The sequence below is a fragment of the Erinaceus europaeus genome, chromosome 10 (assembly GCF_950295315.1).
Source record: "Erinaceus europaeus chromosome 10, mEriEur2.1, whole genome shotgun sequence".
Lineage (NCBI taxonomy): Eukaryota > Metazoa > Chordata > Mammalia > Eulipotyphla > Erinaceidae > Erinaceus > Erinaceus europaeus.
The window spans coordinates 111,089,346-111,110,614 of NC_080171.1; the positions used below are offsets into that span (position 1 = coordinate 111,089,346).

General features: G+C 40.8%; 2 long non-coding RNA genes across 2 annotated transcripts in view; one reads left to right on the forward strand and one right to left on the reverse strand.

The window, feature by feature from the left end:
* Window positions 1–3,198: 3,198 nt before the first annotated feature.
* Window positions 3,199–8,026, reverse strand: LOC132540937 (uncharacterized). Its single transcript, XR_009552140.1, has 3 exons — window positions 7,646–8,026; window positions 3,748–7,262; window positions 3,199–3,333 (listed from the first exon to the last, which is right to left on the reverse strand). It is a non-coding gene; the product is annotated as an uncharacterized LOC132540937 (long non-coding RNA).
* LOC132540938 (uncharacterized) overlaps window positions 6,517–21,269 on the forward strand; it is a 60,575-nt gene continuing 45,822 nt past the window's right edge. Inside the window, exon 1 of the long non-coding RNA XR_009552141.1 lies at window positions 6,517–6,631. This is a non-coding gene — a long non-coding RNA (uncharacterized LOC132540938). The remainder of the gene's footprint in view (window positions 6,632–21,269) is intronic.

Genomic DNA, 21,269 nt, shown 5'->3' on the forward strand with positions numbered 1-21,269 from the left:
ATGAAAAAGTGACCAGGGCCAGTGAAATTGTTTATGTGTGAGGTTGAGGAGCTACAGGAAATACTGATTTTAAATATTGACCTTGTGACCTCAGCATATGAGTCCTACTAGATTATTTTGTAGATTACTTACAACTTTCTTTATACAAACTCATGTTATAAAAATAATTTTTCTTCTTGATGGCCTTGGATTTCTTATGTAGTTTCTCCCAGAGAGTATTTCTGTCTTTTTAAAAGTTGCTCCCAGAAGTATTTCTGTCTTTTTGAAAGGACAGGTTGCAGTAGCCTGGTGCCACAGTGACTCAGTTAAAAGGAAATTGAGAAGTCATCCATTCACTAATCCTTTTATTTGTCCAATGTCTCCTCAGTGTTCACTGTGGAGTGGATAGTGTAGATACAAGAGAGAGAAGACCCTGCCTCATGGTATTGAGAGTCAGGTGACAGAAGCAGTAAAATAAATCAACAGGATCATCAACAAGATTGTTCATAGATTTCATAAGATTCTATGTAGGAAATAATCAGGGTGATATGAAAAAACATATTTTGGGGGAGAGGGGATTGTGTTACCTAGAACACCATCAGAAGAGATCCACTGAATTCAATCCTTTTTCTACTCAAGTATTGTCTACTGATCTCCCAATAAGAGCTCATTAGGATTTGACCTGGAGAACTACTTCCCAGGAGAGGAAACTCATTGCCTCTTTTGAAAATCTGTTTCATTTTAAGTCTACTCAAGTATGTAAAGAGTTTTTCCTTAATGCTGGAATTGAATTTCTCTTAGCTTAGTTCACTGCTGGCATGGAATTCTTTATCTAGGGATTTGCTTATATAATGAACACAGTCAGTCTCTCCTGTAACCAAACAAACAGTTCTGTTTGTCCCCAGAGTGGATACTTGGTTGAGAATTAACAGGCTGGTGCTAATGCCCATGACATTCTGGAATTAGTGCACTTATTACCACCCACAGTTTCCATGGGGGAACCTGAGATTTGGAGACCTACAAACATAGTAAGGAAGGCTGTTGAAGTATGAATTTAAGTTTGCATGAAACTGAGGCCTACCCTCCATCAGGTTAGGCACCACCAACATTAGAGGGCATGTGAGTTGAAGTAAAATTAAGAACCACTACTGAAAAATCTAGAGTTTGAAAGAAATTAATGATATTTCCATTAAAAACTCCTTGAGGTAACCTTTGATACAGTGACAGACTGGAAATGCCAACAGGGTAGCTCACACACACGGTTTTACTACTGAAACGGAGGGGAAAAAAAACATAACAAAACTTGTGCTTTGGGGCAGACCTCAGGCTCTGAGAGAAAACTGCCATCACTCTGTTTTCTGATGACTCAAGTGCAGAAACACACTCGATTTTTGAGTATGCAGGTCTGATTGGTGACAACATGCTGATGTTCTTTGGCAACTTGTCTATTCATTCCACTCAATCAGACAGTCAGAAATGACTGATAAAGTGCAATGGTTTTTTGTGAAGTTTTTTTTGAAACTTGAAACTGAAATTTTAAGTAAGGCAATAGGTTAAACAAAATAAAAGTAAGTAGGGACCCGGTGGTGGCGCACCTGGTTGAGCGCACACGTTACAAAAAAAATAATTATAAAAGTAAGCTAGCATATAACCCCTTACCCTGATAGAGGTTAGATTTAAAATTTTAAAACAAATCACAAACAGGTTTTTTCTTTCTGTCTTCATTTTTTTTTCTCCTCCAAGTAAAACCTTCATAGTGATGAAAGTGAAAACCCTTTTTCTCAGGTGACTTGAAACAAAACTTTGAACCATGCAACAAAAGTATGTCTACTGCCTGCCTGCTACTTATGTAATCTGTGTCTCAGTTTCCTCATCTGTCCTAGAGGATAATAACCATCTTTGTTTTATTGTGAGAAACAAATGTGCCAAAACATGTCAAGTTATACAATAGGGTCCACCAGAAACTTTTGGAAACTTTAGAAACATTTGTCATTGGAGTTTAATCTCTAGCCGTTAGAGGTCAAAGCTCATGCTGTGGGTTAAGTCATTTTATACATAGTATAACAAATATTAAATATATTTTTATATATTATCCATTAAAGCAGAATTGAAAGCCCACAAATAAACCCACATACCGATGCCAACACTTAATCCATGACATACGAATTGAAGTCATGTAATAAGGGAAAATCTTTTCAACAAATTATCTTAGAAAAAAAAAAGGGTAGCCACATGCAAAAGGATAAAACTGAATTGCTATCTTTTTAACTTTTTTAAAATTTATTTTTAATGACAGAGAGAAAGATACACAGAGACACAGACCAGAACATTGCTCATCTCTGGCTTGTGGTGGTGCTGGGGATTGAACCTGGAACACTGGAACCTTAGGTATGACAATCATAACCAGTATGATATCTCCCTAGCCCTACAGCTACTCTCTAATCTAGCATGCAAAAAATCTAATAAATAAATTGAACACCTCAGGGAAGGTCCCTAAACTTTTAAGTGCATAGAAAATACCACAAGAAGTCCAGAAGGTGATTTACCTGGTAGAGTACACACACTGCCATGGGTGGGAGCCCTGAGCCACCACATGGGAGCATCTGTGGTGGGGGGAGGGGAGCTTCATGTGTGGTGGAGGGGTGTTGTAATGTCTCTCATTCTCTCTCTGTCTCTCACCCTTGATCAAAGAAAGAAAAGAAATGGCCCCTGGGAGTGGTGGAGTCCTGTAGGCAGTGAGCCCCAGTGATAATGCTGGTGACAAAAATAATAAGTAAATAAAAGAGAAAAATTCAATTACATTGATATTGGAGATGTTTGGAAATTCAGTCACAAGAGAAATAAAATGAAAATAAAATAAGCAATTAAAACTACTTTAAATTGAAATGCTTCTGAATAGCATAAAAAAATATAAAGAATGAGAGGATAACCTACTGAGTGGGAGGTATTTACACATCATATATATGAGAAGATGTTAATAGCTAAGGTATAAAAAAACTCCAACAACTCAAAAATAAAATGTCAAACAACCAATCAGAGATGGTCAGAAGAACTCAGAAGACAGTTCTCCAAAGAAGATAGACAGGGGGCAAATAGACATACAAAAAAATGATCATCGTCACTGATTATTAAGGAGATGCAAATCAATACCACAGTGAGAAACCACCTCACAGAGAATGGCTTGCTTCAAAATGAACAAGTATTGGTGAGGACGTGGAGAAAAGAAGAACCTTCGTACAATGTTGGTGAGAATGTAAACTGGTATGGGCGTTTTGGAAAACAGTGTGACGTGTTCTCCTGAAGCTCATGATAGAGTTAGTTTGCAAGCCAGCAATCCTCCTTTTGGGTTTCTACCTGAAGAATATAAAAGTACAAATATGAAAAGTCATAGCTACTTTGATATTTATTGAAGCATAATGTTTAGTAGTTCAGATATGGAAACCACCAAAGTGCCTATGGATGGATGAAAAAAAATGTATTTTTTTTAACTGTTTCCAACAAATGGAAGAAACTTAAGGTGCTTCTGTGAAGCAAATAAGTCGGAACAAAAATGAAAAGTATTGGCTGATCCCACCAGTGTGTGAAATATAAGGACATAAAATGGATGAATGAACAAAACCAAAACCAAATAATAGACAAGAACATAGCTAAAATTACTTGAAGTGGAGAAAGTGTGATGAGGGGTAAGAGAGAAGGAGGTGTAAGACAGTGCAGGGGACTTTGTTCTTTTAAATGAAGATAAATAAATTAAAAATTTTAAATACTGACCTTTACAAGAGGCACCTTCATTCAGTGGAAGGACATTCAGTTGCTTTATACTCAAAGACATCCACATGGGCCCTACAGCTCTTACATCCACATGGGCTCTACAGGTCTTTCCTAACCCAATATGCCTTTGATTTGTAACTGTTCCTAAGAAACACATAAAAACATCAGATAAATATATTGCACTGGGGATATTGACATTTCTATGCAGTTGTGTGAATAATTTTAAATGACCACCAGAATTTTCCCAGGTTCTCTGAGCTAGTTCAAAACCAAATACAGGGGGCCAGGCAGTGGCATACCCATCAAAACACTAATTATAGGTTCAAGCCCTAAGTCCTCACCCATAGAGGGAAACTTCATGAACAGTTAAGTAGTGCTGCAGGTCTCTCTTTCTTCCATTATATCTCCTCTTCTCTCTTATTTTCTGTCTTTACCCAGTAAGTATAGTAAGAAAAAAAATAATAAAATTTCCCAAATATGCTGACCACCATCTATTTCAAGTATATGTCTGATATTTTGTTGTGTGTTATCTGATTCTTTCCAGCATTCGAAGATTTGTTTGGATTAAGTTTATTGCACAGAAGACGTAGAGGTCAGAAACCTAGTCAGAGAAGGAATTCCTAGGGGAGTTCTGGCTAAGACATAGCTCACCCACTTCTGAATCACCTGCCAGGCTACCATTGAGGAGAACCCAGGATACCTCACCCAGATAGGAATTATCAGTCTCTGGACCTTTCTTTTTTTTTTTTTTCTGTAGTAATCAGGGTAAGGAGGATCCAGCAAATTATGATGAAGGGGGCAGAGTCTTGATAGGATCTGTGGAGAGTCTAGAAGATAGCTTCTGAGTAACAGAGAGCCACATGTTACCACAAATTACAGCACCGCCATAGAAATAGTAGAGAAAGCTATTTGCAGAGAAAGCAAATTAGAAAAGCCCAACCGCCCCCCCAAAAAAAAAACTCCCTCAGGATCCGTTGAGAAATACCCTCCTCCTGGGGAGGGGAATTAGGGGCCCTGAAACTGAAGACTTTGGATGCTCCCCACTCACTCTTCAGTCTTGTTGAAGTGTGTGGATTAAGATTGGGGAAAGGAGGATAAATCTGCAGGAGTTTGGGGTTCAGTCAGAAGAACATTTCTTTTGGGTTTTAGCCATTGTAACCTGGAATGTTACTCCCCTCTGCTATCTAGATTTTAGTTCTCTGTTCCAAAGAGAAATCACAAAAGCCCAGGAACTTTCTTCTACCTAAGTATAAAATTCTGGACCAAACCTTTGCCTCTGATTTTGCGTTTCTTCTCACTTAGTATGTCTCTTGTAATTTATTTTTTAAAAAGTTTCTTCTTTTTTTTTTCCCCCAGGGTTATTTTTTTGGGCTTGGTGCCTGCACTAGAATCCACTCCTCCTAGATGCCTCCCCCCATTTTATTGGATAAAACAGAGAGAAATCAAGAGGGGAGGGAAAGACAGAGAGGGAGAGAGAAAGATAGACTCCTGCAGACCTGCTTTACCACTTATGAAGTGACCCCCCTGCAGGTGGGGAGGTGGGGGCTCGAACTGGGAACCTTGTACTTTGTACTACATGCACTTAACCCAGTGTGCCACCACCCAATCCCCTTATTTTTAATCTTTATTTATTTTATTTGATAGGACAGACAGAACTTTAGAGAGAAAGAGAGACACCTGCAGACCTGCTTCACCACTTGTGAAGTTTCTCCCTCCTGCAAGTGGGAATGGGGGACTTGAACCCAGGTCCTTGTGCACTTTAATGTGTGCACTTAACCAGATGCACCATCACCTGGCCTACACAGGTCTTTTGTTCTAAAGAGACAATGTGTATGATAATGTGCGCCACTCAGGAGACATTCTTGTACCATTCCACAGAGATGTTAGCATATGCCATCACAGACAAGAGTCTAGTTACTTTAAATTGTTGATGTGATATAAACTTCTCTCATGCAGATTTCCCCTCTGTAGCTTATAAACAGACCTGGGCCACAAACCAGGTTGAGAAAAGCCATCAGTGTATCCTACCTTGGCGTTTTTCTCCTGGTCCAGTGTAACTGCAGTTCTGAAAAATCTTAATCAAGTTCTTTTCTTTTTCCCACACACTGAGATATTTGACTTAAGTTGACAAATGTGGTTCCAGTTCTGCAGGGTTGGAATGGGACCTAGTTCTGGGGGTAGGGAGTGAAGCTGGGGTGGTGATATTATGGAGGTTACTGGTCACCCACACTTTCAGCAGGAGGATTCATCTCCAGCATCACCCTTTGTCCCTTTTCAGAAGTCTGATATTTGTGTGACAAGCCTACTATGAGTATAGGAGTATCTGAGGCTTTCTACCAGTTGTCCCCTACTATGAGGAAAGCTGACTGAAGTAAAAATATCATCCCATTGCACAATGCTGAAATAGCTGTGGATATGAATGATGGTAGAAGTCTGTGTAGTGATTGCCTGAGGCCATGGAAGGCCAAGAAAGCAACTTCAAACCTTAGTTCTAATCACTGTTAGTGACATCAGTGAACTTGAGTTGGCTTCATATCTGTGCCATAAAGATAGAGACATTTACGTCATGGAGAGTAAGAGAATTTGGAGGTGAGGAAAATCGAGGAGTAACTTATGCAATATTTGTTTCCTTCCACTCTTGTTATTACTGAGCACTGATGAATCTCTGTGCCCCACGGGAAGTACTCTGCAGAAACAAGTCTGTAACTGTGGCATCTTCCAGAAACACTGAAGACAAGGACCTTCTCTGATGAAGCCATCCACATTGTTCAAATCCAGAAACTTGACATTAATGCACAGTGGTTTTTCTAACTTCCCCAAATGGCCACTGCATCTCCTTTGCACCCAGGATCAAGTCACAGCCTGTGTAGGGCTACTGCATCAGGTTAACCCTTAGCTGGAGCAGAGTCTTGCTTTTCTCTGCCTTCCTAAGCTCAGGATTTGGGCGACAACAGGGAAGTCATTTTGTTGGTTGTCTGGATTTGTGTTAATCAGACATGTGGCAAAAGTGATTCAGCTAAAGTTCTTCTGTCTAGAATGTGTGTATCATGTGCATGAGTGTGTGAATATGTATGTGCCTATTTGGAAGTACATATCTGAGCATGCATGTTCATATGAAGATGTGTGAGTACATAGATGGAGTGTATATGTGTGTGTGTACACATGAATGAATGTGTATGTAATGGCTGCCTCCAGAGTAGGGTATAGAGATTCCAGTGGAAAGATCTTATTCTTTCACTGATCTGATGGGTGCCTGACTCCCAGATGTACTGATCCCCTTGTGAGGTGGTCTGTGTGCTGAACAGTATCCACCCAAAGGGCCATAGTTAATGAAGGGCAAGCCCGGGGAAGTCAGAGATCCTGACTTCAGAAAGAAGGTAGACCCCACAGAGGGAAAGCAAGACATAGGCAGATACAAGAGGGAAAGGAAGCAGACGGTTTCCTACTCTGTGAAGGCGTCCTCTTCAACAGCCAGGGGACTCTGCATGCACTTCTGACAGCACTTCAGGTGCTACCTATACGGGGAGACTGAGATTTCAGTATCTCTGTTTGCAGGCAATATAAAAACAGTGCAGACGCCCCCAGTTTAGGACCACACCACATGGGAAGTCTTGTGAGGCATCCATTTGTCTCTGTGACATTTGCATGCACATGTGCATACTCCCCACCCTCTGTGTACTTTCTTTCAGATTTTTCTCCCAAAAGTACTCATTGGACCAGTTGGAATTCTTCATTCAAGGAAGACATCTTTCATCTCTGTAACCCTTTGCAGCCTACGCTTTCCTCTGGGCTTGTTCTCATTTTCATTTCAACTGAAAAGCTTATCATTGTAACAGTGAAGAAATTTAACAGTTCTGCAGAACTTCCCCCCCAAAAAAAAAAAAAAAATTGAGCTTACTTTCCAAAGCCGGTCTGTACTCGAGATCAGGTGAGGTTGCGTTCGATGGTGAATGGATTGTTTGCTTGGAGTTGCTATACTTGGAGATGAAGAGTCACTTCAGGTGTGGAAAGGCAGGCAGGTGTGCATTCTGTCTTTAGGTAAGCTTTGTGGCAATCCTGCATTAGTAAAAGATTCCAAAATTTCTCACCAGACCGTGACTGGCAGACATTGAAAACTGCTGCCCTGACATTGCCTGGGCCCCTTCTCATTTGTGAAAGTCCTGACGACGACGTGTGAATCACCACGCTTGTCACACATATTTTACTTCACTCTGCTTCCTTTTAAGGCTGACTCATTTAATTAGTCAGTCCCTCTTTTCTTGAACTTGCCATCTTGTAAGTGCAGTGAGTCTGTGCAGTATTGTTTTACTCTTGGAGTTTGCAAAGTACTGCTGGACTGTTATTTCCAGTTGATGAAAATGCTGTAGTGAGAAAGACAGAGAATCTCGAACTCCAGAGAGGGCCACTTAGAAAGTGCTGTGCAGGTCTTTTGGTGAATGCTGTATGCCCTTCGTTTGCATTTGCTGAAGTGTCTATGCTTTTAGAATGGAGGGACCACCCATATCTCCTATGCTGAGGTGAAGCATTCCTAGACACATTCTAGGTTTCTAGGTTTATTAAGAAAATGAGAGAGCAAAAAAAAGAAGAAAGAAAATAAATGTACATGCGTTTTTCTAAATCTACATAAAACAATGTTTCTTTTAAAAATATTTTTATTTTATTTATTTATTTTTCCTTTTGTTGCCCTTGTATTTTTATTGTTATTGTTATTGTTGTCTGTCTTCATTGTTGGGTAGGGCAGAGAGAAATGGAGAGAGGAGGGGAAGACAGAGAGGAGGAGAGAAAGATAGACACCCGCAGACCTGCTTCACCGCTTGTGAAGTGACTCCCCTGCAGGTGGGGAGCCAGGGGCTCGAACCGGGTCTTTGCACTGGTCCTTGCGCTTTGCGTCAAGTGCGCTTAACCTGCTGCGCTACCACCCTACTCTCAAAACAATGTTTCTGTATCTGTTCTCTCATCACTTGCTGGATTTGGGGACTGGTTATGATTTGAGCCCTGTGGTGAGGCACGTTCAGTTGCCCCTTTGCCTGAGTCACAGTATCCTGCAGCTGCTGTATATAAGCAATGCTGCCTCTAGTTTTATTTGAGGGTTAAACAGAGTGTCCTAGAGTATTCTGGAACATTCAAATGTTGGTTCCAGTCTTGGGGTGAGCAGGAACAGATGATGACATGACCTCCAAGTGTCCTTCTGTGGAAGATGACAATAGAGGCTCACAGTGCGAGGCTGCCTCCACCACAGAGACCACAGCAGAGGCTGGGTGGGAGGGCAGGCTACAGCCAAAGAGAACGCGAGAGGATGCCAGATTGAGGGAGCTGCTTTTGCTGGAGGTCCCCTTTTTAGTATCAAGTATGCTGGCAGCCACGTCTGGAGGGCTCCCTCTGTGGGACAAGCTTTGTCACAAGACTCATGGAGGTGCTATGTACACTCAACTGCTCTTGGCAGGGCAAAGCTACTGGTCTGCTATGCTCTTTAGGTCAATTATAGAGAAGGTCCCTCTGTGGTTGCATCCAGGGTCCTACCTCTTTTTCCTGGGACCGCATTCCTTAGACCAGCATCCAAAGATGCTTCCTACAAAGGATCAAAGAGTAATCACATCTGCTTTTGTAGATCAGTCTTTATTGAATAAATGCTGTTTATGTGCTTTGGTAGATTTGGGATATCATACTTGCCTGATTTTACCGCTCCTTCCAAGTCACTTTTTTCATTCAGAGAGAAAGAGACAGAGAGATGGAGAGACACCAGTGCACAGAAACCACCCCCACTTGTCAGAGCACCTCCTGTGCAGTGCCAGGACTCCAACTTTGGCTGCTCACACAGCAGTACTGGCTTGCTGCCTGGCGAGCTTTATCCCTGGCACTTCCTCCTTGTTCTTGCTATTGCTCTCCACCACCTCCTCCTTTTGAGGAACTTTAGCTGGCAGGCCACACAGACAAGGTCAAGGCTGGGCTTAACCAGGATTGTCCTGCTAATTCTGCTCTTGACCCTGAATCCATTTATGGCCATGCAGGTGGCCTGGGAGCCTTCTTCTTTGTCAAAGAGGGTTGACTTGACTCTGTCTGCCTTCTTATCAAGAGCTCATACTTGCTTTTCTTTCTTCTTCTTCAGCTCCTTATTACCATTTGATGTCAGCCAGTAGAAGCTTATCATGCCTAGAGACCATGTGAAACATCACAGGCAGACAACCTCCTTCCTGTGTCCTAAACCTGGCTCTCTTGAGTGTGATGTTCTTTTTCTCATTTCCTTTCTTTCCTGGTTTTTTTTTTTTTAATTGAGTCTTGGTCATTTTTTCTTTTCTTTTAGATAGTGATAGAGGGAGAGAAATGGAAAGAAGTAAAGATAGAAGTAGACAGAGAGAGAGACAGAGGGAGAGAGAGTGAGAGAGAGAGACCTGGAGCCCAACTTCACTGCTGAAGAACTTCCTTCTAGGAACCTGGGGTTTGAACCCCAGATTATTGTGCATAGTAATGTGTGAGCGCTACTGGGTATGCCACCACCTAGCCCTTCCCTCTCATTTCTTTTTCTTTCTTTCTTTTTTTTTTTTTTTTGCCTCCAGGGTTATTGCTGGGACTTGTGCCTGTACTATGAATCCACTGCTCCTGGCAGCCAATTCCCCCCACTTTGTTGCCCTTGTTGTTATTGTTGCCATTGATATTGTTGTTGTTGGACAGGACAGAGAGAAATCGAGAGAGGAGGGGAGACAGACAGGGGAGAGAAAGATAGACACCTGCAGACCTGCTTCACTGCTTGTGAAGTGACCCCCTGCAAGTGGGGATCAGGGGGCTCAAACTGGAATCCTTAGGTGCGTTTAACCCACTGCACTACTACTCAGCCCCCTCCCATTTAAAACATATTTATCTTTATTTATTGGATAGAGACAACCAGAAATCGAGAGGGGTAAGGAGAAAGAGAGACACCTGCAGCACTGCTTCACCACTCATAAAATTTTCTCCCTGTAGATGGGGACTGGGGGCTGAAACCTGGGTCCTTGAGCATTGTAACATGTACACTCAAAAAGGTGCGCCACCACCCTGCCCTCTCTTCCATTTTTATTGTTGAAACTCCCGTAACAATTGGAATAAGTCATTGTTGTGCAGGGATGTATTTTTCTTATATCTTCAAGCAGAAATGCCTTCAGATTGTGTATAGATGCTTAATAGTAGGTGAGAAAGTTACTTTGGAGTCTGTTGTGACACACTGTGAAAAGAGCATTAAAAAAAAGAATTAGAACTTTGGTTAGTGAGAGGGATATAGAACAGATACCCTCATCCCAGTGTTTTTGTGATTCAGTTCTTCTTCTTCTTCTAGTGTTTGCCCTTCTTCTGTAGCCAGTCAACAGCATCAGGTTGAGCCTGATGTAAAGTTTTGAGACCTCCTTTGAATCTGGAGAGGTGGCAGTCGTTGACTATGTGGGTCATAGTCTGTCTGTAGCAGCAGGGGCAGTTCGGGTCGTCTCTGGTTCCCCAGCGATGGAACATAGCGGCGCACTGGCCATGGCCTGTTCGATAGCGATTGAGGAGGGCCCAATCATAACGTGCTAGGTCAAAGCCGGGTTGACGCTTGCAGGAGTCTGTGATGAGGTGTTTGTGTAACATTCAGCAGCTGGGGACCTACTGCACATTGGACCCTAGTCTGGGTGCTTGGGGACCTGGTAAACAGAGAAATTAGAGCCCCTGTCCTCAAGAAAATCCAACAGTCTTGAGTCTTCATGTGGGGACAGTCATGGTGGATGTTTAAAGGGACAAGCAGATGCTGCTTCATGGCTACTGGCTCACAAGTTGCTTGTGTCAGTTACATGACTCTGGGAAAACAGCCCTGCTGAGGCCACTGCACCAGAGAAATCTGCAGCATATTGTCTCTCTAGTGGCTTCACACTGATGACCAGCTCTGCTTGGATCCTCTCCAGGAAAAAGACTTGTTTCTCTTTTTTCCCTGTCTGCCTCTTACAATGCAGTGGATTGCTATATTAACATGACTTTTCTCCCCCTTTCCTGATTAGCACTGTTAGTGTTCAGAGAAGAAACACAGTGGGTTTATCCTTTTTTGTACTAAGGTAGTAAAACCAGATTTCTTACCATAATCTAAGAGAAGCGTTCTAGGAAGTCTTATATCATACTTTTGAGTTCTTAATTAATTTTGCCACTAGGGTTATTGTGGGAGCTGGGTGCCTACACAATTATACGACCACTTCTGGTGAGCATTTTTTCTTATTTTTTTCTCCCTTTTTTCCTTCCTTCCTTCCTTCCTTCTTCCTTCCTCCTTCCCTTCTTTCATTTCTTCCTTCCCCTCTTTCTTTTTTGAGAGAGACAGAGAAAAATTGACAGCTAAGGGATAATAGAGAGGAAGAGAGACATATGTAACCCTGTTTCACTGTTCATGAAGCTTCTCCCCTGCAGACAGGACCGGGAGGGTTTGAACCCAAGTCCTCGTGCATGGTAACATGTGTGCTCTTCTGGGTCCACCACTACCAAGCCCCCTTAATTTAATTTAGACAGTACTTTGTGCATTTTAATATTTTTGTGATCTGGTATATACTTCTAATACCTTTAAGTGTGTATATTTTTATAAAGAGATTTGTGGTAAATTTCTGGATTCATATACCATAGTTAGAGTCTGAATTTTTGAAATTTATATGTAATATATTTTGTGAGTTTTGTTTGTTTTGCTTGAGGTTAAAAGAGAGAACAGCTTTGTATTCTGATTATTCACATGGGGACATATTATGCTTTAATGCAAGCATCCCTCTGAATGCTATTCATTCAAACATATCAACACAATTATTTTCTTTCTGGATTAAAGACATTGAAGACAAGGTCTTCAGTGTTTGTCTGAGTCTTTACATATGCAGCTTCGCCTGTGCACTGGATCTCAGTGATGCTCTTTTTTAAATTTTATTTTTACTTTTTAAAATTTTATTTATTTATTTACTGGACAGAGACAGCCAGAAATTGAGAGAGAAAGGGGTGGTAGAGATGGGAGAGAGACAGAGAGACACCTGCAACACTGCTTCACCACTTGCAAAGCTATTCCCCTGCAGGTGGGGACTGGGGCCTCGAACCCGGGTCCTTGCACATTACAACATGTACGCTCAACCGGGTTTGCTACCACCCTTAATTTTTATTTTTTATTTTTATCAATTTATGACTGGTTAGAAACAGAGAGAAATTGAGGAGAGGGAGACAGAGAGGGTAAGAGACAGAGACACCTGCAGCTCAACTTTACCATTCATGAAGCCTTCCCTCTGTACATGGGGACTAGAGATTTGAAACCAAGCCTTGAGCATTGTAATGTGTGAGCTTAACTAGGTATGCCACCGCCTGGCCCCAATCTCAGTGATTCTCTAACAGAGAGGAGATGGTGGGTGGGCAGATCTCTTTTAGCTTTGATTTAGACTGAGTCTCCTTGAACTAGTTCAGTGAGGGAAGTGCAGGCAGCCTGGTTCTTTGGTCATTGTGGCTGTGGGGAAATATAGGGAAGGAAATAAAAAGAAACTGTGAATGAGGGGGAACTACGGAACTTCTCTGGTGGCTTAGTTTCTCATCTGTAAAACTGATTAAAATAGTGTGTCGGGCAGTAGCATACCGGGTTAAGTGCACGTAGATCTCGGCTTGAGCCCCCGGCTCCCCACCTGCAGTGGGATTGCTTCGCAAGCGGTGAAGCAGGTGTCTGTCTTTCTCTCCCCTCTCTGTCTTCCCTTCCTCTCTCAATTTCTCTTTGTCCTCTCCAGCAGAAGCAACAACAACAGCAATGGGAAAAAGATGGCCACCAGGAGCAGTGGATTCTAGTGCAGGCACTGAGCCCCAGCAATAACCCTGGAGGCAACAAAACAAAACAAAACAAAACAACCTGGATAAAATAAAGCCTATCCCAAGGATAGGCAAGGTACAAATGTGAAGAGAATAGGACAGGACAGTGACACTCCATTAAGGCACCATCCCTGTATGTTTGCAAAGGTTCCAGTTTTCAGAGACATGGCCAGCCCGAGTAGTGCATATGCAGTCAATACACATAAGCTTTATGGGGAGTCCTGGGATGTCCTGTGATGACAGAATTCTTCAGATACTCAGAAATAGTTGGGACAATCTCTCCGTGAACTAGCAAACTTAATTAAGGACCTGGAAAAGGTGAGTAACATCCTGCCTTTTTCTGACACAGGATCATCCCTACTCCCAGAACAACGTGACAATAAAAACAATCTTATGCAAAGAGAACTCGAGATGTACACTCCTTGGATATGACTAGAGATATTTCTACTTGTCACCTCAGTTCATAGGTAATTGCATCTTTGTACACCCATCCAACAAGTCACAACACAGACTTGAGGATCTTGTGTGGGATTACTCTCCCCATTAATAATGAAATGAAACCACTTGAATCTGTATTAAAAAGTGAAAGCTAAGATAGGGAGATTCTTTAAAGTGCCTTTGGGGTTTGTGTTAACATTGGCTGTCCTGCCTTTCTCTATTATGACCTGCCTCTGTGGAGCAGGTCAGCCCAGGTGTGTTCAATATATGCTCTGGAAGCCCCAGCCTTCCCAGCAAGAAGGTCCTTCATCTACAGGCATAAAGTTTCTAGAATACTCACATGAGGTCAGTTATCTAATGTGGTCAGGCAACCACAATGCCTCCAGCCAGCATCTGTCCACAAATCACACATAGGCGTACATTCTGTGATGTTAAGACTATATCTCCTTCCTTCCTTCTACCCTTTCTTCTTTCCTTCCTTCCTTCCTTCCTTCCTTCCTTCCTTCCTTCCTTCCTTCCTTCTTTCCTTCCTTTATTTCTTTCTTCCTTTTCTCTTTCTCTATTTCTTTCTTTCTTTTGCTACCAGAGTAATTGCTGGGGCTTTGTACTTTCAGAAAGATTTTTAAAATTCCCAGAGCCTTTTAATTTTTTTTATAGAGAGTGAGAGGCAGAGATACAGGAGAGGAAACAGACAGAGATGAAGAGAGACACCTGTAACACTGTTCCACCTTTTGCAAATCTTCCCTCTTACAGCTGGGGACTGAGAGTTGTAGCCAACAGTCACACCTGGTGACCTGTGTTGTAAGTGAGCCACCACTCCACCCTTATTCATGACTTTCTTACAGATGATGCATGAACATGTGAGACTGCTTTAATTATATTTTTAGTCAGCTCACCTCCTACACACTGTTCCACATGCATAAGTTTACTAATGAAACACAATCTTCTAACACCCTATTTAGCTCATTCACAGAGTCCAGTATGAATAGAGATGGAAGGTGCAGAACCAGCTGTTTCCTGATAGTACACAGACTCCTGGAGGGCAACTCTGAGGTTCAAAAATGTGACAAGAGAAGTTAACTATCTATCCTATTGGACAGTGAATGTCTCAGTGCGTCTGTGATGCTATAACAACAATAACAAAAACCTACAGATTGGATGCTTTATTTATTTTTATTTCTTTATTGGGGGAGTAATGGTTTACAGTCGACAGTAAAATACAATAGTATGTACATGCAAAACATTTCCACATAACAATTCAGCCCCCCACTAGGTCCTCTGCCATCATGTTCCAGGACCTGAACCCCCCGCCCCATGCCAGAGTCTTTTGTTTCGGTAAAATATACCAACTCCAGTCCAAGTTCTGCTTAGTGTTTTCCCTTCTTTTTTTTTTTTTTTTCCCAAATTTCTTTTTTATTTTTTTCTTTATTGGGGAGATTAATGTTTTACAATTGCCAGTAAATACAATAGTTTGTACATGCATAACCTTTCTCAGTTTTCCACATAACAATACAACCCCCACTAGGTCCTCTGTCATCCTTTTCCAGGACCTGTACTCTCCCCACCACCCACCCCAGAGTCTTTTACTTTGGTGCAACACACCAACTCCAGTTCAGGTTCTGCTTAGTGTTTTCTCTTCTGGTCTTGTTTTTCAACTTCTATGAGTGAGACCATCATATTCAGATTAGGTGGTTTATAAGCAGCAAGTACATATTCTTCAGAGTCAAGGTCAAGGTAACAACAGATTGCATGATTGTCAAGAGTCCCTTTCCTGCTCCACACTGTGTCTTATATGGTAGAAGGGACTAGGGAATCTGGGGAATCATTTGTAGAGAGACAGATTCCAGTTATCAAGACTTCACATTCAGGGTCCATTCACCTCCCAAAGGCTTACCTCATAATACAACATATAAATTGACGGGAGTTGTTAACAGATACGTATTTATTTAAGACAGACAGAAACTCCAGCCCTCTCCTAGTATGTCTAGGAATTCGGCAAAGTCTGCATGTCACAGTAATTACTCTTCCTCCTTTTACCCTAGATTAGATAGCTCCTCAGATGGTCACCTCTCACTCTTGGAACTCCTATTTTTTTTCTGAGACTTTTCCTGCAGTATGCATTTGGCATTTTCTCCCTTATTCTAGTTATGTCTTAGGCATTATAGATTTTTAAAATTATGACAGCATTTTCTATCACTCTTACAAATGGTGTATATGTACTTTTGCATATGCAGTATATGCAAATAACAAGCAACCATATGGAGCTGAAGTAAATTGTATGTGGTCTTCATATTATTTTTCTGAATCTTCAAACTTAGGGATTTAGTCAATGTTTTTAAATATTGGTATTAGGGAAAAATTATAACAAAAGGGAGGAAAACTTAAGATAGCCCAGCTTTCATTCCCAGTAAAATTCTTTGGCCAAAGCAGGCCCATGTCCCAGCTTTAAAGTACTTAGCTGACATACTAGTCTCACTTCCTCCGCCCTCCTGCTTCATTCAGACCAACCCTGCACTTTCACTCTTTCGAAAACCTCTTTCCTCAGGTTTCATATTTATTTTAGCTGCTATGGTTTTAATCTCCAGAGATCATTCTTTTTTTTTTTTTATCAGTACAACTTTGTTTTTAATTTTTTTATGTTACTAATAGTTTGTTATAAGATTGCAAGATTACAATTTATGGTTCTATACTACACCCACCACTGAAGTTCTGTAACCCCATCCTCCTCCCTCCCAAAGATAACCACCAGAGACATCTCTTAGGTCTCAGTTTGTTTGCTTCTGTTTTGTTTGGATATATATATATAGGCAAGTGCATGTAAATTAGACTCTAGATTCCACATATGAGTGAAGCCATCTGGTAGTTGTCTTTCATCTCTTGACTCCAGGGACCATTCTTAATTGTCCTCTTTAATTATAACCTTTCTGGTTTTATGGGTGTAATATCTGATGCTATTTCTCTAAAGGTATTAATGACAGTTATTTTGAGGTTGTGTTTTACTGTTTATCTTGTCTCTCTTCTCTCTGGCTTTATTACCTTCTCTCCCTCTTTCTTCCCCCTTCCCTTCTTCTTTTCTTCCTTCTTTCCTTCCTTCTTTCCTTCCTTCCTTCCTTCCTTCCTTCCTTCCTTCCTCCCTCCCTCCCTCCCTCCCTCCCTCCCTCCCTACCTTCCTTCCTATCTCCATTTTCACCTCCTTTCTTGTCTTTCTCACTCTCTCCCAGTCCTTTCCTCCTACCTTTTTGGTATTCATATCTCTCTTTCAGTCTTCTTTTTCATATAGGAATGATTCTGTAAATGTTTGAGAAAGTTTCTGTGTTAAAGAGAAAGTTAAGAAAGACTGACTGTCAGATAGTGCTGCCCTGTAGGGACAGCATGGCAGGCAGGCTCTTTTTGTGTGTGTTCAGGTAGGAACCTACAGCTCTCTCATGGAGACTTCTCATTCAAAAACAAATACACCAGGAACTCTCACCAGTGATATGCTTTCTCACAAGGAGTGAGCTGGAGAGGGAGGAGTACAAAGGGCAGAATGGGTGGGGCGGACGGGGGGGGGGGGTGTTTCTGTAATTGTCTGAGGCACTGGGAAGGTGTCCTTTGTAAAATGCTTTCCTCTAGTGTCTTCTTGGAACCTTCCAGCTACTCTGGTGCATCAATTCTTGAACTTTCCTGGTGTTTTGTTGAAGTTTTCTCACTTTTGTCAGAATTCTCAGCAGGTTTATGAATTGTAGTTTCATTTACCCTGTTGTTGGTTTCTACTACTTCTGCGTGGATTTTTATTTCATGTTTCTAAAATACTTTTTATGTCAAGCGAAGTATTTTAGGCCTTCATTGAGATATAATCAATATTCAATAATGAACATATTTACAGAGTAAAATTTGATACATTTTGGGAGTAGGGTGGTAGTATAGCGAGTTAAGTGCACGTGCCGCAAAGCGCAAGGACCCTCGTAATGATCCCAGTTCGAGCCCCTGGCTCCCTACGTGCAGAAGAGTTGCTTCACAGGCGGTGAAGCAGGTCTGTAGGTGTCTCTCTTTCTCTCCCCCTCTCTGTCTTCTCCTCCTCTCTCCATTCTCTCTGTCCTATCCAACAGTGACATCAATAAAAACAGCAATAATAACTACAACAATAAAACAAGGGCACCAAAAGGGAACAAATATTTAAAAATCCCTCTTATTAAAAAATTGTTACATTTTGACACATATTCATAAGGTTCTTGCCATAAACAAAACATGTAACTCACTCCCCAAAATTTCCTTGTACTACCTCTCCATCTATTCCTCCCATCACTGATTGATCTGCTTTCTGTTCATCAGTTTCCTAAAATAAGTGTAGTGATTCCGTATGTACTTTTTTTTTTGGTATGGATTCTCCACTCAGCATAATTGTTCTGAAAACAAGCTTTGTTCTACTGCATTCTTCATTATTAACGAAAAATGTTCCAATCTATAAATAGATTACAAGTAATAATTTGCCTACCTCCTAGTCGACAATGGATTCTTTCCAATTTTTTGTCTTTCTTTCTGTGGACATATGCTTATTCTCGTTTTGGTTAAATACCTAGGAGTGGAATGACTGAGTCATACGGTTTACATATTCTTTTGGTTAAGCGTAATTTTTGTGAAACTGCCAACATGATGTTCAAAAAACTTCCATACATTTCCACCAGCAATGTAAGAAAGTCCCAGATATTTCTCATCTTTAACAATACTTGATGTGCTTTGAAATGTAATCATTCTGCTAGTGGATTGTTGAGGCATCTCACTATAGGCTTAATTTTCATCCCTGTAATAGCTGCTGATGTTATGTTTTCATGTGCTCATTTGTCATCCAACTCATTTGATAGTGATTTATGCTGATCATTTACCTATTTTGAACAGATTTTTTTTGTTTTTGCTATTAATATTTTGTGGTTTTGTATTCTATGTGTGCTCATATCTCCAGTATGGAGAAAAACACAGATAGTTATGTAATGATATGTTTTCTACATATATCAAATTACCAAAGGGTAGCTTGTTCTTATATAGTTTTACTGTATACACACACACACACACACACACACACACACACACACACAGAGACACACACACATTTTTTTTTCCCCACTAAGGTTATTGCTGGAGTTCAGGGCCTGCATAACTACTTCACCACTCCTGATAGCCATTATTATTTTTCTTTTATTTGATACAGTCAGAGAGAAATAGAGAGGGAGGGGTGAGAGAAAGAGATACCTGCACCATTTGTGACAATTTTTCCCTCTCCCTGCTGGTGGAAACAAGGGGCTTGAACATGGGTCCTAGTGCATGATAATGTGTGATCTCTAGTAGGTGTGCCAATGCCCAGCCCTCTTAGATTTTTTTTTTTACCAGAGCACTGCTCAGCTCTGGCTTATGATGAGGGTGTGGGGATTGAACCTGGGACTTGAGAGCCTCAGGCATAAAAGTCTCTTTGCATAACCATTATGCTATATTCCCATCTCCATATTTGTTTTTTGAATGGAGTATTTTGTTTTGCCATAACTGGGTAACTTTTTCAGATGGAGATAGACATAGAAACAGAGGAAAAGATTCCACAGCACTAAGGATTCCTCCAGAGGTGTGGGGGCTCCAGTTTGGGTCATACTCATGAAAAAGCAGGCATATTCCCAAATGAGCTAACTTGCTGGCCTTTGAATTTTATTTATTTTTCACAGTATGCTATTGAAAAGAGACCGTTGACTGATTCCCTTTTCCTTCTAAAATGTAAACATTAGCACTTGGTGCATATTCATGGTTTGATATTTTTACTACCTACACAATATTTTGTTCATTATTAACCATTAACTTTTCCCTGTGTATGGATTTTATAGTAATGTAATAATTTATGTTCTATTTTTGGTTACAGTGTGTTGTTGCAATTAATTCATCTATGCTGATTCATGTCCCTGTAGATCATTTCATAGTGGTGGATTTCCATTAGATGATGACTCCAAACTTTATTTTCATAGTGTTGTTATTCATGGATAGTTTGTTTCTTTCCATTTTTTACTATTAACAACAAAAGTACTATAGGCATTCTTGTTCTCACCCTCCTTATGCATGTTTTCACCCACCCCCCACCAACCCCCCCCAAAAAAAAAACACAGAAAGAAGAGTCAGTTGTGAAATATTTCATTTCTTTTTTTTTTAAACTTATTTTTTATTTTATTTATTCCCTTTTGTTGCCCTTGTTGTTGTTATTGATGTCGTTGTTGTTGGATAGGACAAAGAGAAATGGAGAGAGGAAGGGAAGACAGAAGGGGAGAGAAAGATAGACACCTGCAGACCTGCTTCACCACCTGTGAAGCTACTCCCCTGCAGGTGGGGAGCCGGGGTCTAGAACCGGGATCCTTAAGCCAGTCCTTGCACTTCGCACTACCTGTGCTTAACCCGCTGTGCTACAGTCTGACTCCCCAAATATTTCATTTCTTAACTGGATTAAATAAGTTTGCAGTTCCACCAACCAGTGATGCTGCGTTCTCATTCATTTACATTCTGTCCAATACATGGTATGAGCAGACAATGTCTTTTTGTTTAGTTGGTAGGTGTGAATAGAATTTCAACTTCTTATTGGCATTATGCCTGTCTTAGATGTTTCCTTTGTATTGTCTTCTGAATCCTATCGCTATTTTCCATTCTTTTGTATATGACAGTTGTTTTGCAGCTCATATGTTGTGTCCTTTAGCATCCTTTTCAAACTTGCTCTTTTCTTTTGTTGTCACTATGATATATCTATGTGCAGGGGAGGATCTTTAAAAAAAAAACAACTATGCTAGAATTTTATAGAATTTCCTAGATCTAGTTTGTTGTTCAACAAATCTGGAAGATTTTCAGAAATCATCTCATAAAACTACTGCTTCCTCATCCCCTGACATTTCTTTCCCCACTCTGATTAGACATTTATTAACACCATCTCAGTTGATAATCCAAGTTTCATAACTAACTTTGTTTTTCTTATTTCTTTGTCTGCTTTATCTTGGCTGCTTGCTTTCCTTCTGTGTTCCTGTTTTCTCCAAATCCTGTCTCCAAATGAAAATAACCCGAGAGTTGTCTTTCCACTATGTTTTGAGTGACTGTTTCCTCGTTAAAATACGTTTGCCTTCTTTTTCACATAATCATCTGTTAATGTAAAAATGTATGGGGTATAGGAATCTGCAGTTTTGTAGATAGTCTAGAGAATTATTTTTCCCAGTTTTTTTTCTTTCATCTTTTTTGATTAGTGATTCAACAGTGTTTTATAAAGTTATCAGACTTCAAGGGTATAGTCC